Source organism: Mastomys coucha, unplaced genomic scaffold, assembly GCF_008632895.1.
Source record: "Mastomys coucha isolate ucsf_1 unplaced genomic scaffold, UCSF_Mcou_1 pScaffold9, whole genome shotgun sequence".
Taxonomy (NCBI): domain Eukaryota; kingdom Metazoa; phylum Chordata; class Mammalia; order Rodentia; family Muridae; genus Mastomys; species Mastomys coucha.
In genome coordinates this window covers 58,372,166-58,387,618 of record NW_022196915.1, presented here as the reverse complement: position 1 = coordinate 58,387,618, position 15,453 = coordinate 58,372,166, and the positions used below count along the sequence as shown (strand labels likewise).

General features: G+C 41.7%; 1 long non-coding RNA gene across 3 annotated transcripts in view; it reads right to left on the bottom strand.

Annotated features, from left to right (window-relative positions):
• LOC116085067 overlaps window positions 1-14,962 on the bottom strand; it is a 91,855-nt gene extending 76,893 nt beyond the window's left edge. For all 3 annotated transcript variants that reach the window (XR_004116400.1, XR_004116401.1, XR_004116399.1), the window contains exons 1-2: window positions 14,887-14,962; window positions 11,555-12,013 (exon numbers count right to left, since the gene is read on the bottom strand). This is a non-coding gene — a long non-coding RNA (uncharacterized LOC116085067). The remainder of the gene's footprint in view (window positions 1-11,554; window positions 12,014-14,886) is intronic.
• Between the last annotated feature and the right edge of the window lie 491 nt (window positions 14,963-15,453).

Sequence of the window (15,453 nt, the reverse complement as noted above, 5' to 3'; positions counted from 1 at the left end):
AGAGAGAGAGAGAGAGAGAATGAGACAGAGACACATAGACAGACAAAGAGACAGACAGACAGAGACTAAGAGAGACAGAGAGACAGAGAAACAGAGAGTACCTGAGGATGAGAGCCAAATATGAAGTTGTAATCTAAGTCTTAAGACTGAATGTAGATGTTGCCCAGGAAAACAAGCAGAAAAATTGCATTTTTGCTTTTTAAAAAATTTTTATTCAGTTTAGGTCTTCTTTATATTTAGTGTCTCCCTACACACACACACACACACACACACACACACACACACACACACACACACTGGCTTACTCACCTAGTAATTCGAATATTAATCTAATCGACAGATCTGCTCATAGACATTCCCAGATACACCTTAGTGTAAGATATCAGAACACCCTGTGGTCCATCAGGTCAACAGATAAAGTAGCCATCATACTATGTGGACATAGGATAACAAGGGAGCTATATCTGGAAATCAAGTCTCTGAAAACATTACAGTTTTCTGTTGTCCCTTGGGATTATGGCCAAACTGGAAGGAAAGCTGAGAAGCTTAAAATATTTTCTCTAGAACACGAAGAAAAGAGATTCCATGAGGAGGGTTAATTGTCTTTTTCCATTGGGCTAAAGTCTGAAATCTGACTGTTCCTGTAACTTCCTGTGTTGCAAAATATACAAGTTAGTCTTGGAAGGTGGTGATGTGTTGAAGGTCATCTGTTCCCTCCATCTCCCGTCTAAGCTCATATTCAGGAAGAACTAAGAGATCAAGCACTCAGGATCTTTTTTTTTTTTTTTTTTTTCTGATTTCTTCCTCTTTGTTCTAAATCCTAAATTTTATTTATCTAGCACTATTGCTATTATTTATTATTATTAGGTGTGTGTATAGGCATGCACATATCAATTATGTGTAACAATTGGAGGAAGGCTTTTAGGATCTGACCTCCCAGATCCTGGATCTCTGGGTTCCATTGATGCAACTCAAGTCCTCAGCCTTATGTACCAGTTTTTTTTTTCATTTTTTTACCCCCTAAACCATCTCACCATCCCTCCTCCTTTTACTTCTATAACTGTCAATCCCATTTCATTTCCTTAGAGCCTAGTCTGTGATTAGAAATTCACACCAAGGTGATAATGGGTGATAAAATATTAATGACCATCCAAAGTTTTAATGGCTATTCACATCAACTATCAGCTGTATACTAGCTAATTCACTTTCAATCTATCACACTTCAGCTTATGGGAATAGAGTGTAAATATCCCTGCCTGGATAGATATTATGGTACCGATTGTTCAATTCCCCTGACCAAGCCTAGTTTTATACATGGCAGCTGTTCATCCTCTAAACAGGGAGCATATTTCCTCCTCCTCAGGATGCTTTCTGTGAAAACCTACCACCTTGCTTTAAATGGTTTTTATTTTATTTTATTTTAATGACAATAAGTATGCATACACTTAACAAGACCCTGTCAGGAAAGAAGCACAGGTAAGTGCCATGGAAGCCAGTATATAAGATACATGTCTTTTCAATGTTAGTGGAATTCATGACCCAACTATTTCTGCATGCTCAATGAAATAAAAATATGGCACTTTGCTTTTGGTGTTTGAGAAATACCTTACAATGGACCTTACTTGTTCAGAGGTGAGCACATGGAAATGGCCACATCCTTGCCTTGGTGAAGGTTGCTTAATGAGGAAGAAGCCAATCCTACCATGTCCAAATACAAAAAACAGGCTCTGATAAGCACACATGCCCGACATGGCTTGGTATAAGTGATTTTTCTGAATGTGAAATCTTGGATGAGATGAGAAAGTGGATATGTAATCCTGCTAGAGGAAGGAGCAAGGGGTTAGGTTAGCCTGTGAAGAGGGGTGAAAGAAGGTGAGGCTATGAGGCAGAAAGATTAAAGTATGTATGTATGTATGTATGTATGTATGTTTGGCTAGAACCAATGGCCAGTGTGAAAACATACTTATGACTAACATTATGTGGCCTCAACAGCACATAATGTACATACAAATGCATATGTGCATTTAATAAGAGTTGATGAAAAAGGAGCCATGACTTTCAGGTAAAGTGGGGAGAGTTATGATGGATGGTTTAGAGAGAGGAAAGGGAAGACAGAGATACAATTAAACTATAATCTCTAAAAGAAACAAAGATAAAATCAGAGAAGTCTTTGTTCTCAGAGCATAGAGCAAGAATGGATGAAGGAAGAATGAGGCTTCAGAACAGATGGGGGCAACTCTGGTAGGCTATTTTGGCTCATGAGAGTCAGGAAGCAATTTTGGGCACTATGACATATACCTGAAATCACAACAGATCATGAGTTCTGGGTCCACCTGAACTGTAGAATGAGATTCTGTCACAGAATCTAAAACAAAGGCAAAATTAACTGAGAGCCACTGACATCCTTTAAGCAAAAAAGTGAGATTATAGCTAACATTAAGCATGGCAAGTTATCTCTTGTCTGGGCATTCATCTTCAGTAAATAAGAAAAGTTATTGAATAGTCTGTGAGGTTGTGTCCTCTCTGAAACTGAATGGACCTCAACTCACAGATACTTCTGTTATTGGGAGATATCAGCCATGGATGGGGATATTTCTAATTCCTGATCTTGGGATCCTTGTAGGTTTATATCCCAGTGGCTCCTGAGATGTCAGGATGATCAATGTCATCCATCCATGTAAAGTGACCTCTAAATAATCCAGTCAGAAATATGAAGAAGTACTGTATGATTTCCCAAGTTCTTTTTGTCCCAGTGGCTTTTTGTCCCAGATGTGCTTCCCAGAATGAAATATGTGAGTACTACAGTGAGGAGCACAAGTCAGTTGACCTGTAATGGGCACATGACATCATTAAATCATTAAAGTCAGTAAGCTACAGTTGGCCTTGTGTAGCCTCAGGTCTTATATCTGTAGATTCAATCACATGTACAACACAAGTATTTCCCTAAAAATAAAAATTAACAACAGAACAATAAAAATAATTCAAATAAAAACAATACAGTATAATGTTTATATATCATTTATATTGCATAAATATAAGGCAGTTTTAGCAATAAAGATGATTTAAAGCATATGGAAGGATGCCTTTTGGCTACATGTAAACACTGCAGGATTTTGTATAAGGAACTTGAGCATCTGTGGAGTTCCTCTCAGAAATGGACTGTACGAGGAAGAAAAACATCATTTCCCTCTGCCGTTGCTCAGCTGGTTGTTTAACCTTCTTTAACGCTGCTCTTGAGCCAATTCCTACTATTATTCCAGTTGTCACAGATACAAAGTGTGTACACCACACACATACACAGAGAGAGGGAGGGGGGAGAGGATGAGGAGGGAGGGGGAGAGAGGGAGGAGAGACGGAGAGGGAGAGGGAGAGGGAGATAGAGGGAGAAGGAGAGAGGGAGAGAGAGGGAGAGGGAGAGGGCGAGAGAGAAGGAGAGAGAGAGGGAGGGAGAGGGAGAAGGAGAGGGAGGGAGAGAAGGAGAAGGAGAGGGAGGGAGAGGGAGAAGGAGAGGGAGGGAAAGGGAGAGGGAGAGAAAGAGGGAGAAGAAAAGGGAGAGAGGGAGAGAGGGAGAGAGAGGGAGGGTAAAGAAGAGAGAGAGAGAGGGAGAGAGGGAGAGAGGGAGAGGGAGAGAGGGAGAGGAAGAGGGAGGGAGAGAGAAACAACACACACAGACACACACACACTCCAGATACTCCATCAACACACATAGTCCCACACTGAAACAAGTCATCATCATCATCATCACACTAAACCCTATGCATTCATTCTAAGACACTTCGCTAAAGACATTTGCACCCACTGCTCATGCATGACCTACGTTGATGGTGAACTAATGTTGCAAAGCATGCTCACCTTTGAGGTGATGCACTTCTATCATTCAATCTGAACCTTTGTTTATCCAGTCTCTTCAACAGACTCACTTGTGGGATCATTGAAGCTGGTGGCCAGTCAGAAGATAACAAAGCACTGGCATTTAAGAAGAGCTCTCCAGATGCTAAGTAATAGAGTAGGCTGGCACACACTTTTGGCCCTGGCAAGAGTACACAGAGAGCAACTGCCAATCCTTACCTCCAGCCATTCTCTGCCATTCAGTGAGCACTCTTAGCTCTGGATGAAACTTGAGTGATACTAGCTGTAGCTATGAAAGTGACTACAATTAAGTGCTTACAGATTCCACTTCGTCTCTTCACTCTCCAAGGAAAACTCTGGTATTTCTTAAATACAAAAACAGGGAGTGAAGACAAAAGCTATAATTTTCCTCTTTATCTTTACCCTGTCCACCATTCAGCCATTTTTGATACTGGTCTTCAAGTGCTCTCCAACCCAGCATCAGGTCATAGTCGGGCACCCACATGGTTGAGATCATGAGAACCTTGGATTTGGGTATAATGTCTGAAGTCTGAGACTTGCTTCTGCAAGGACTGTCTGTATGATACTGGACAAGTCCTCCTTTCCAAGCCTCAGTTTCCACACCCATGAAATGAGATAATAGATTTGCAAGTACACTTTTCTGTCTGAGGAAGCTCCAGCTAGATACCTTCTCTCTCTTGTGCCTCATGATTAAAGCAGAATGGCTGACAGCTGGCCTCTCCCAGCCCCCTTTTGTCCCTCTTTTCTTCCCCCCATGGATTCTTCTAGATTTAATACCTATCTTATGTTTATTTTATGTTCACTTTAGCTTAGTGCTCTCCCAGTGCAAAGGATCTTTAACTGGATTGGTGTGACCAGTTTTGGTGCCTCTTCTCCCCACCACCGTTGAGGGTAGCCCACTGTTGACCTTGGCTCAGGTCACAGAGGGAGAAAGAAAGGAAAGCATATACCACATCCCAGCTGTGTGCTCTTAACCCCTAACTGTGAGTGGCATACAGTGGTTCTGGAGGTAGAAGTACTAGTTGTGTGTCTACGGATGGGGCTGATGGATAGAGAAGGTGCAGGGAGCAGAGGAGTGAGACGGTCTCCTGGGAAACAGGCCTGGCACATCCTCCTCCTCCTAGTTATTCTGCATTGTTCCTGTTGAATACCTCATTTTCTTGGGTGAGAGAGGCCCTAGCTGTTGCAGCCCTTCCCCCACCTCCACTGCCACCTGCCTGTCCCCCTCTATACATATACTTCCCTCTAGGCAGCAGTAATCAGCTCGCACTGTCAGAGCAACTTCGGGAAGGAAATAATGTTCACAGGTCTGGAAAAGAGAGAAAAAAGGAGGCAGCCTGGGAGAAAGAGGCAGAATGGAGAGGTTTGGGGATAGAGAGCAAGAAGGCTCAATGGACTTTGAACACATAGGGAACCATTTCTCACAAGGTACCCATGAGCTCATGTGGACCAGTGCTGCCTAAAAAAGACTCATGGGTGTTGAAGATCTTGCAGACTGAATGACTAGAATGTATTCGGTAAATTCATTGATGGATGGTTTTCTGTTATTTTGTGCCTGGGAAAGATCCTGTAACTACTTCCACTAAGGAACATGTGATTCTTTGCAACCTGAATTAGTGTTTATGGGCCACATTTGTTCACTTGTATTGGGCTCAGAATAAACTATCTTATTGCCTCCAGAACAAGGCAATGCTTTAAATTGCCTGTACTGACACAGTACTTGTAGCATTCCAGTTTATGAAGTTGACAGAGGCCTGATACTTTAAACATCCCTTCCCTGTCCAAAGATTCAGCCCTTCCAGGACTTGTCTTCAGCTAGCCCCACCATGAGCAATCTAACTTTGAGCAACTTTCTCCTCTTGTCTGAGTTCTAACTTTCTCTACCCACAGATAAGATGAGCAGGCCACTTGATAGACTAGCACAGTGTTACATTGCCTGGTGGCTCTCAAATGAGCTGTAAGCTCTCTGAAATTTTACACAATCTAAAAGAAAAAAACAAAAACTTCTGTGTAGGTATTTAACCTGGGGAGAGGCAAGGGCCTCTGTTCTCGAATCAATGCCCTACAAAGTTATGATCTGAGAATCAGGGTGAAGCTTTGATGCAGGGGACTCATTAAGGTCATTGAAACACTATTCTAAGTCTGATTCATGCTCTGAGTGTTGAGCAAAGTGAGACTACCAGGCAGTCTGCTTCAAGGGGACCCTGAAGAAATGTAAGGCATCAGGGTCTCAGCCATCAACTGGGCATAGGACTGGATACCCTAGGGATGGCAGAACCCAGACAGGGGAGCGGCAGAGGTTCTGTGCACCTGCAAGGTTCATACAAGCATGCATCCAGGACATTTTGCAGGGTTAATAACATTGATTTACTGTGCTTCTTTTATTGGAATGTACAAGCAGAAAAACTACATTTCCTAGGTTCCCTTGGGGTTTACTTTCTGGCCAGTAGGACATAGACAAATATTCCCAGACTGCATCTATGTATCTGTACAATGTTTTCTTCTTCTTCCTCCTCCTCTTCTCCTTCCTCTCCCTCCTTTTTCTCCTCTTCCTCCTCCTCCTCCTCCTATTCCTCCTCCTCTTTTCCTGCAATCCTGTGTTTTCTATTCCCCCTTTCTCTCTTTTCCCTTTCCTCCTCTTCTTTGAGTGTTTTTTTAACTCGTTCACTTTACCTCCCACTCACTACCATCTTTGCAGTTAGCTGTTCCCACAATCCTTCCCCCATCTCCTCCTTCTCCTAATATTTTAACTAATTTTTAATTATGGTAATATGTGTATGCGTGTGGACTGTGTACTTGAGTACAGGCACCTTCAGAGGCTGAAAAAGGGTGTTAGATGCCCTGGAGATGAATTTATTGGCAATGAAGACTTACCCTATGTGGGAACTTGTGGCCTTTGTGAATGCACTCTTAACTGCTGAGCCATCTTTCTGGCCCAGTTGTCTTCTTTCTTAGTGATCATGAGGTATGGCTTTCTGATCCACAAGAACAAGTGATGTTGAACAGAAATAAGAGTTTTCTGTGTTGAGCTACCTGACTTTAATGATTCTTTGTTGTCACCAGAAAGTCCAGACACTCCAAGTAAATAAGCTGTCAGTCTGCGGGTACAAGAACAGAACTTTCCCTACACAGCCCCACTCACTTGTAGAAGAGGAGACTGGTAATTCTTAGAATCATAATAGTTATTTAAGGGATTAGTTAAAATTTAAGCAACCTGAGTGTCTGCAATAGTTCTAAACTATACCAGGTATGTGTTCTGTTAACTGTCTAGTTACTCCTTGTATATAATTTTATCATGTTACTATATTATTTAGTGATGGATGCATGCCAATTGTTTCAAAACTGCATAACTTCAATTGTATTTGTTATTTTCTGTGAATCTATGGGTGAGCTTGCTAGGTCTAGTCTTAATCTCACTCGAGATGGTAGCATGGCTGATTTTATATGAACTTCTTCCATGTTTTGGTGATAAGTGGCCAAGGACTTGTTGAGGTGTCAGGTGGAAATAACTTAGCCCCAGGCTTGTTCCAGATGGCCCAAGCTTGTTTACACTGCAATGGCAGAGTTCCTAAGGACAGAATGTATAGTTGGCTCAGAAATAGCATATCATGTTGATCACATTGTGGAGTGAAGCCAAATCACATGGAAAAAGAGAGTTCATCTTTGATCATCATTATTATTGGTAGGAGGAGGAATTTTGTAAAATGAGAGGATAAAGGTGGTCTATTTATAAAGTTTATTATTATTATATAAAGGCTTAAGTTTCATTGCTGCTGCAAAGATTAAATATGTTTAAACATGTTAAATATTTAGAATAGTGTTGTACTGTAAATTTTATGACTTTATATTCTCCTGCTATATCAAATCTTCATACCCATGTATGAACATTACACCAGGTAGTGTATGATGGGGCTCAAGTATCCAGTCTTACCCTCTCTTGACTGTAACTGAGTGACTTTCAACACATGAGTAAAATTCTCGTATACCTTGGCTTGTGTGCTCTAGCCTGAACCTAAAGAAAGACACTTTCCTAAAGCTCTCTTTCAGCTCCTTACCTGGTTGAGCAACTTCATTGGGGTTTTCCCCATGAGCTACTTCATTGGGGTTTCCCCCCATGTGTTCCTCCTTGTATTATGTAGTGAGTCTATCTCTAAGCCCTGTAAGTAATAAGCTGTTTTTTTTTTTAATGCCTCTTGTGTGTCTCCTCTTGTGGCTATATCTGATGGATGGGATGATTAACCCACAAAAGATTATGAAAAAACCACACATATAGTGTATAGTCTGCACAGCATAGTATAAACACATATACAGAAACAGCTCTCATCTTAACAAGAATAAAGGATAGTTTACTCTGGAGCCACCTTGAGTGACCATGGTATAGGAACAGAGATTTAAGTTACCCAGAATCCCATCTTTCAAGGTGGAGGCAGTTTCATGACATATTATAGTTTTACAAAACAATAACAGAAATGAGTCCTAAATCAAGGCAAGTTTAAAATTCATTAGTGGGTACACCAGAGAAATGGTTGCAGCAAGATGAGAGAAGGTTTTCTAAAAGCTGTGGATGTTATCTGATTATTAGCTTAAAGATTGGTGAAATCTAGTAATAGGATAAATTAATAGACTTCAAAAGGCTATTTTCTATTAGTCACAGGATGTTAGCTATGGCACAGGTGGACCGGGTGTGGTTGTTCTAGGGGCTAAAGCCAGCCCAAGATAATTAGCTTCTGGAACTATAACATTCCAATCTCTCCACATTACTGAAGTGTTAATCATCAGTCTTTCAAACACAAGCTCTTTTCCCAGGAATACTCATTCACAACAGGGTACCGTAAATGTCCAATGTGTGTACACAAATGCGTTCAACACTACCTTCTTCTCTTTATACTCTTTGTTGACAGGAATGCTTGAACAGTTTCTGTGTATACTGCTAAGAAGTTTACATATTTCAGGCTCACACCACACTAAGGTTTTAAATCTTGGTAGAAACTTGAGCAAATTATTAGGTACCAAGTAACAAAAACTAGATTCAGACTGAACCCATGTTCTTAATCCTGAGATGAAGTGAACCTAGTGGCTTTGAAAGAATGTCAAAGTTCTTTCAAAAGAACTTTGAATCAAGATTCCACAGTGCCACATTCAATGGTAGTTCAGTTGCTACTATTTGTCACCCCCTCACAGGGAATGGTGAATACCATGTGAAGCCAATGCCCTTATTGCTGAAGGATTAGGGCCACAGCTAACCTAGATATGGATTTGAAATTCTATGTTACTCTGTTGTATTAAAGCTGGGATAGGCCTTGCTTCTTTTATCTTGCCAGTGGGTTGAATGTGTCGTCACCTGCGTAATAAACAGCAGATAGGTAGCAGGTGGACATCAGAAACATTAGTCCAGTACTCTGGAGGTAATTGAAAGTAAAACCATGCTATCCAAGGATATCGGCATGGGTCAGGTGAATAAGAATTTACAAAATTTCTTCTCGCCATCATGTTGGCAACAAATATACTCCTGTCTTCCTCCTAGTTTCTTGTGAGCACTAGAGAATGGCTGAGAAGTCCCTGTGTTGCTTCATTCATCAATCCTGCTATATGCTCTTGATAAATTTCTACTACCAGATTCTGCTTTCATTACCCCTAAGGCATTTCTCCTCAAGGGAACAATACAAAGGCTATATGTAGATCCAGCAGAAAATAATGCTATGTAAGGAACAAACGTTGCCTTAGGAATGGGAATCAGTATGACCACATAATAGATCTAGAACAATGAGGTTACCACCACTGGCCAGGGTCCTGAATGCCATGGTTAGAAAACATGCTTAAGTTTTCTGGCCTTGACACACACACACACACAGACACACACACACACACACACACACATGCACGCACGCACTGACCCATTGTGTCACCCTATGCCGTATCAGGTTTAGCCCCAGATACTAATTTTTCAAGCTGCCACATCACTCACAGCTTGATTTTTTTCCTGTTCAATGGTACAAATTATTTCCTGACAAATAATAGCTCAGAGCTGAGCCTATTGAGTTAGGTATGGCCAAGCACGGGGTCTTTGGATAACTTAATTATAGTGTTTGGGGGCCTTAGGGATTGTCCTTGCTCTCTCTAATTCTAACTTTTCTCATTGTGATGACAGAGATTCCGCTATCCAGGTCAGGAGCATCACTCAAAGGTCTATGTTTGTCTCTAGCTTGCCACTACTAGGAAGCAATGCTAACTCTCTTAGGCAGTTGGGCTAACAAGAAATCCTTAGATCTTAGAGGCATGAACTTAAAGGGGGTATTGGGATTCTGGTCTTTTCTTTACTTTCTGGTTGTCATGGAAACATTTGCCCTACCAACCACTCCCTCCAAAGTACCTTGCTACAAGCCCATAGCTATGAGACCAATGGAATGTGGATGTAACCTACAAGGCTGTGAGCCAACACAAATATTTTCTCTTTCCAAGAACTCAGGTTTATTGTTCTAACAAAAATCTGCTCAATGGATATTTGAAACAAGAATAGGTAGGGTTTTTTTCTCATTTTAAGATATAAAATAAAGATGATGGTTCCTTCAAAGGGCTCCTGTGAGGATAATATCAGTCAAGGATTTTCTTTGGCATTAGACACCTGGATGATCAGCTAAGGAAAAGCAAGTTTTGAAAGTTTCTGTTGGTAATCGGTTGGCCTCACTGTTTAGAGGCCTGTAGTAAGAATTCATCACAGTGGAGCAAAGTCAGTCACAGCATGGTCAGAGGCAAGAGTGAGAGGAAAAGGAGGAGTCTGGGGTCCCACAACCTCCCTAAAGGGTAAACCCTAAATAACTGGCTCCAGCTCTTGAAGTTTCTACCATCCCCCCAATAGCACCATGCTAAGAACTAAAATTTGAATACATGGGAGCTTGGAGGTAGTGTTAAATACAGTGATTTACATAAAACAGTCAGAATGCTTTTTGTATAATTGAGACAATTAGTTTAACAGACAGTCCTGTATTAAGAACTCCATGCACTATCCCATGGACAGTGGGATAAAGAAATACTATTTATGTCCTTCCAAGGTGACAGAGCTAGTAAGTTATGGAGTGTTCAAACATTTCTAAACAAATGCTTGTTTTTTTTTGTTTTTTTTGTTTGTTTGTTTTTTTTTTGTTTTTTTAATGCATGAATATATAGGGCCAAAAGTTTCAAATACTTAATTTAGGCCAAGTGAAAGTACATGAACCTAGAAGTCAGGTCTGGATGTATTCCCACTCCTGCTCAGCATTGGGCAAGTCAACTTTCCTCTCTACCCTTACAGCTACTAAATGAGAAGTTACTCTTCCCATGAGCCTCTGGAAAAGCCCCATCCCCCCACCCCCATCACTCTGCTATGCTATGTTCTGAGCACAGAATGATGTCACAAATATAAGGCTTGGATTTCTCTTCCTGCTTAGGACCTGTGAGTTACATGAAGAGCTTTATCCCTAAAGAGAAAAGGAAACAGCAGTTGGGGATTCATCCCTGGTCCTCCCCATCTCTGGTCCTCCCCATCCTTGGTCCTCCCTAATGTTCCTTTCTGCTTTCTTTGCCCTCATCTGTGCTATTTCTCACATCAACTCAGACTCATTAAAAAAGGGATATGATCTCATGAACACACAGAGGATTCAGGAGAAATAAATATTGTATAGCAATACAATACTAAGGTTGAAGGTACCTGTGTGGTTAACTGATGCCAGTATGAAGTGGGGGGTGTGCTCTCATCACGGATCATTCTGATCCCAGACGGTCGCAGGCCAGCCTGCGCTTGCTCTGTAGTCTCTTCTCCTAGCAGGAATATATTGCTTGCCTTTTCTTTGTGGTCAGCATTCAGAAGCCAGGATCTCAGTCTTCCCGGCAGAAAAGGAATCTATTAAGGTATCCACTGCATCCGAAATTGAGCAATCAGCTGCTCAGAATCCATGATCAATGTATTGTCTCTTGGTGATAGAATGCTTCCTGGGAGGATGTTTTTCATGCTCCCTTCATGCTTCAGAGCTCCCAGAGTTCTGCTGTGGATTCAGCCATAAGGAGCTCTGATCACTACTGCAGCTCCATCCTCTGTGAACGTCCAGCCCTGAATCTGTATTATCCAAGATGTTGACTCCCAGTCACTGTGATGACAAACTCAGCTCCCCTAAAAGAGTACAGTGAGATCAAAGATAGTCTGTGGTATCCTTGATGGTCTCATCTCCCCCATCAAACAAGTCGAAGTCATTAGCAAGAGATGCAGTGTCTCATAAATATGTAGGAGATACAGGAGGAATAAACTGTTCATGGAGATGCAGTGCTAAGGTTCAACATGGCTGTAGATGTGTGAATTGAAAGTAGGAGGATTTTCACTGGTCAAGAGTCTTTCTGATCCCAGATCAGTCCCAGGTCAGCCTGTCTTAGCTAGAGATGTTTGGCATAATGTGGGGCCTGCACGGTGTACTGGAATCTTTCCAACCTCATAATTCCACAGGGATGTTGGCTGTAGATGAGTACCATGTGATATCAAAATCTCCAACCAGACTCCTTTCTCCATCTCTGCTCCTGAGTACATGTGCTTCAGAGATGTCACCCACATTTTTCCTTTGTTTCTACCTAATGGTCACATGCAGGAAGCTGACTTCTGTCTGTCTCAGTTTCTCATTCTTCTCTTGATATATACCTAACCTTCTTCTCCTACACTAGCCATTTGTTTCTGACACTCAATGGCATGCCCATGTTAATTCCCCAGGGCTCTTCTTTCTAGAAAACTCTGGAAAGTCCAACAATGGGGGACCTCAATGGGATTTTTTTTCCTAGTATCAATCCAGATTCTGTAACCAAATTATTGAGTATTGTCTTAACACATCAGAAGAATTAACAATTAACAGGCTTTGGACCCTGGCCACATGAAGGAGAGAGACTCAAAGAGGCTTTGAAGACAGGGAGAGAAAGCTATGCAGCCATGTGTGGAAGGATTCTGAGAGGTTAAATGATATGCACCAAGAGTAGAAGAGCAGAAAATGCAAAAGGCAAGCAACTCCCCCTGGCTGTCCTTTGTATGAATGTGTGTATGCTGCATGTGTGAATGTATATTCATATCTTAGGAAGGAGATGATTTCTATGTTGCTGAATTCTGAGGGTCAAGTATTGAAAAATATAGGCTTATTGTGTTCTATTACTGATGCATTGCAAACTGTGACTAAAGACACCTATTGCTTATTTGCATCTATATAACTGCAAATGGAGCTAAGGGCTGTCTGAACTACGGTTTCTTCCACTGCCTGTCACTTTGTTTGAGGCCATTTGCTAGGTGGCACATGTTCTCACAGTTAAGGTGGAGGCAAAATAAAATAAGTGGAGACCTAGAAAAGATGGAGCACAGGGCATGGTGGAGAACTGGAAATAACAATATAGTTCATTACATTCCTGTGTGTTATCTTGTCTATTTAGGTTCTGTCCCCATTCTAGACTAGCACCACCTCAGCTGTCCCACTCATGTTTCTTCATAGGAAAATGGGTTGGGATAGCCTTAGATTCAACAGATATAAGTCAGAGAACAAGTGTGTTCCTGAGGCTTTTAAGATGGCTTTTTCAGGAATGCTTCTAGTTTCCAGGAAGACCTGAACACAGTCTATCTACACAAGGCTGGTAGACAAAAGGAAGCTTAGCAAGTGGTAGGCGTCAGGGTTGGGGTAAACTCTAGTTTCACCTGGCCTCTAAATGACAACATCTTGGCAGCAAAGTGATTCTAGTTTGTTAAATCTTTGATCAGAGTGGGATAAGAAAATCTCACCTTCTTAATTATCTCAGCTTCAGGGACAAGAGTTTGATAGCCCCCATCTTCCCAATCTATTTCTGTATACTTATCAATAGTACAGTATTGCACTTGTAGCAGAAATCTGCTTGCATTGTGATATGTTTCTTGGAATCCTGGCATCGAATACCTTCCCTATGTTCGAAACATCTCCTCTCATATATGCTGTGATCTGAGTGTGTCTCCCACTCAAGCTCTTGTTAGCAACTAAATCCTCTGTGAGGCAGTGCTGGGGAGTAAGGTATCCTGAAGAGGTGTGTGTGTGTGTGTGTGTGTGTGTGTGTGTGTGTGTGTGTGTGTGTGTGTGTGTGCGTGCGCGTGCACGTGTGTGTGTGTGTGTGTGTGTGTGATGTAGTCTGTGTGTGTGATGAGGTAGTCTTCATGAATAAGGCTTTCTCTTAGACATAGACAGACTAGCTACTGTGGAAATTTGGCCCATGTGTACCTATCTTCTTGTCTTTCAGTTTCCTAGTAAGGCTTACAGCAGGTTGAGGCCTTAGCAGATGTGATGAATGAACTAACCTTTTTTCTTTATAAATTACCTAGTCTTACAAATTATACTACAGCAAAAGAATACTTATTGTCCCATCACTTATGAGATTATGGTAAAAAGTATCAAAAATCTAAGGCTAGAAGCTGAGAAAATGACTCAGTCAGTACAGTGCCTGCTGTGCATAGATGGGGCCCTGAACTCAAGATCTCCATCAACAGTCATGGTGACATCTGTCTGTAACTCTAGTGCATTGTTGAGTCAGCATAGCCAAACTGATGTGTTCCAGGTTCAATGAACAACTCTTTGTCAAAAACTGAAGATGACTGTTGTTAACCATTGGTCTCTGGATGCACATGCTCCTATATGCACACCAGAGAGAGAGAGAGAGAGAGAGAGAGAGAGAGAGAGAGAGAGGGAGGGAGAGAGAGAGAGACAGAGACAGAGAGACAGAGACAGATAGAGACAGATAGAGACAGAGAGACAGAGACAGAAAGACAGAGACAGAGAGAGACAGAGAGAGAGACAGAGAGAGATACAGAAACAGAGACAGAAACAGAGACAGACAGAGAGAAGAAAAAAAAAAGAAAAAGGATGAACACATGACACATTACCACAAAGACACAGGGTGTGCCCTCTACTACACAAACTAAGAAAACCAGACATATTCCTAGACTTCCTTGAAATAAGATGTGGGCACTGAATTCATGTTTGGCTGGCCATATGAACCTACCGAGGACTGTCCCATAAACTCCTTCACAAAGAAAGGGCAGGAGAGGATTCCTGGGACGTGGCATAGCAGAAAGGCTCTCTGGGACATGGAATGTTAATGTAGCCATGACATCCATTGTCCAGAGGAGCCTGGCACCTTGGATGTCTCTGGACAACTGTGACAGTAGATGTCTATATTTGTGATTCTTTTGTTCCTGTGTCTCTCTGCTACCCCACATTTCTCCAGACTGCTCTCTGACTTTGCTTCTCATCTCATTGCTGACAAATAGGTTATTCTGTGAATGAATTCCATTTATGCCTACTGAGTTTCAATTGTGGGATACCAAGGACTCTAAGCAGTTTATGTTCTCTTCTATTATCTCGTCAGTCGCTCTCTTGAATGTTCACCTGCAGAGGAGAGGACTTGATGCCCACCCCTCACCATCTGGACAGGATCCAGGAAGACAGGAACAGGCCAGCTGCTTGTCTCTTGCACAACTGTTTTACCACAGTTTTGCAAGCATCCTTGAAATGCCAAGTGAAAGTAGCTTCCTCTGCCTTCCCTCAGATACAAACCTCTCCACTGGAG